At 53.6% G+C, this 2,500-nt stretch overlaps 1 non-coding gene across 1 annotated transcript in view; it reads left to right on the top strand.

The window, feature by feature from the left end:
* Positions 1 to 1,124: 1,124 nt before the first annotated feature.
* Positions 1,125 to 2,500, top strand: part of LOC144431576 (small subunit ribosomal RNA) — a 1,810-nt gene continuing 434 nt past the window's right edge. The window contains exon 1 of the ribosomal RNA XR_013480140.1: positions 1,125 to 2,500. This exon is cut by the window's right edge and continues 434 nt beyond it. This is a non-coding gene — a ribosomal RNA (small subunit ribosomal RNA).

The raw sequence follows: 2,500 nt of genomic DNA, 5'->3' as shown, positions 1-2,500 counted from the left end.
CAAGCATACTAACCTAACCCTAGGTAAGGCATGTCAGAGCGAAAGACAGTAATTTCGAATGAGCCAAGAAAGAGCGGTGCGGGGCCGGTCGGAGCGCACCCTTTTCTCGGTGGCTGGCGGGCGAGAGAGTGCTGCGTCGCCGGCATCGGCGTCGAAAGAAGCCGAGCCGAAAAAAGTTAAAGTACAAACGTGCAAGCATACTAACCTAACCCTAGGTAAGGCATGTCAGAGCGAAAGACAGTAATTTCGAATGAGCCAAGAAAGAGCGGTGCGGGGCCGGTCGGAGCGCACCCTTTTCTCGGTGGCTGGCGGGCGAGAGAGTGCTGCGTCGCCGGCATCGGCGTCGAAAGAAGCCGAGCCGAAAAAAGTTAAAGTACAAACGTGCAAGCATACTAACCTAACCCTAGGTAAGGCATGTCAGAGCGAAAGACAGTAATTTCGAATGAGCCAAGAAAGAGCGGTGCGGGGCCGGTCGGAGCGCACCCTTTTCTCGGTGGCTGGCGGGCGAGAGAGTGCTGCGTCGCCGGCATCGGCGTCGAAAGAAGCCGAGCCGAAAAAAGTTAAAGTACAAACGTGCAAGCATACTAACCTAACCCTAGGTAAGGCATGTCAGAGCGAAAGACAGTAATTTCGAATGAGCCAAGAAAGAGCGGTGCGGGGCCGGTCGGAGCGCACCCTTTTCTCGGTGGCTGGCGGGCGAGAGAGTGCTGCGTCGCCGGCATCGGCGTCGAAAGAAGCCGAGCCAAAAAAAGTTAAAGTACAAACGCGATGCTAATGAGCGAGCCGTTGTCTCGACTAATATGTAGGGGGCGTTCGATCGAGCGTCTGGCTTGAGCGCTTGTCGGCCTAGCAGAACGGTCGCATTGTTATGCCCGGGTTTTAGGCACCGCTGCAGGCGGCCGGCAGAGCTCTTGTTTGTGCGAAACTGAATGGATCGAGCCCGAGAGAGGGCGAGCAAAGAAAAAACGCAAATCGCTCCGCCTGGCACTGCCGGCGAGAGCGTGGACGTCGCGGCCAGCGACTGTCGAAGCTGAGTACGGCCGCAGGCGATCGCCTCGGTCTTAAACGAATGCGACGAGCACGCGCCGGGCGGCCCAGCAAGGGCCGAGCGCAGCTGTCGCAGCTATCTGGTTGATCCTGCCAGTAGTGATATGCTTGTCTCAAAGATTAAGCCATGCAGGTGCAAGTACGAGTTCTCGTAAAGCGAAACTGCGAATGGCTCATTAAATCAGTCTTGGTTTATTTGGTCTCGTAAGCGAAGTGGATAACTGTGGTAATTCTAGAGCTAATACATGCATTAAGCGCCGACTTCGGGAGGCGCGCTTTTATCAGATCAAAACCGACCGGGTTCGTCCTGTGACGTTTGATGACTCTGGATAACCACGCGGATCGTACGGTCTCTGCACCGACGACGTATCATTCAAGTGTCTGCCCTATCAACTGTCGAAGGTACGCTACGTGCCTACCTTTGTGATAACGGGTAACGGGGAATCAGGGTTCGATTCCGGAGAGGGAGCCTGAGAAACGGCTACCACATCCAAGGAAGGCAGCAGGCGCGCAAATTACCCATTCCCGACACGGGGAGGTAGTGACGAAAAATAACAATACAGGACTCTAACGAGGCCCTGTAATTGGAATGAGTACATCCTAAAACTCTTAACGAGTATCCATTGGAGGGCAAGTCTGGTGCCAGCAGCCGCGGTAATTCCAGCTCCAACAGTGTATGCTAAAGTTGTTGCGGTTGAAAAGCTCGTAGTTGGATTTTGGGCGAGCGCCGCCGGTCCGTCGCAAGGCGTGTCACTGGTTGCGTTCGCCTCACCTTCGGTTCTCCGTCGGTGCTCTTGACTGAGTGTCGGCGGTGGCCGATAAGTTTACTTTGAAAAAATTAGAGTGTTCAAAGCAGGCTGTTCGCCTGCATAGTGTTGCATGGAATAATGGAATAGGACCTCGGTTCTATTTTGTTGGTTTTCGGAGCACGAGGTAATGATTAAGAGGGACAGACGGGGGCGTCCGTACTCTGCCGTTAGAGGTGAAATTCTTGGATCGGCGGAAGACGAACTATTGCGAAAGCATTCGCCAAGAATGTTTTCTTTAATCAAGAGCGAAAGTCAGAGGTTCGAAGACGATCAGATACCGTCCTAGTTCTGACTATAAACGATGCCAACTAGCGATCGGGAGGCGTTACCATGACGACCTTTCCGGCAGCTTCCGGGAAACCAAAGTCTTTGGGTTCCGGGGGAAGTATGGTTGCAAAGCTGAAACTTAAAGGAATTGACGGAAGGGCACCACCAGGAGTGGAGCCTGCGGCTTAATTTGACTCAACACGGGGAAACTCACCCGGCCCGGACACAGGTAGGATTGACAGATTGAGAGCTCTTTCTTGATTCTGTGGGTGGTGGTGCATGGCCGTTCTTAGTTGGTGGAGCGATTTGTCTGGTTAATTCCGATAACGAACGAGACTCTGGCATGCTAAATAGTTACGCGACCTTCTCGGTCGGCG

Source organism: Styela clava, chromosome 13 (genome assembly GCF_964204865.1).
Source record: "Styela clava chromosome 13, kaStyClav1.hap1.2, whole genome shotgun sequence".
Taxonomy (NCBI): domain Eukaryota; kingdom Metazoa; phylum Chordata; class Ascidiacea; order Stolidobranchia; family Styelidae; genus Styela; species Styela clava.
Note: the sequence above shows the minus strand (reverse complement) of the source record. Positions and strands in the feature narration are given on the sequence as shown.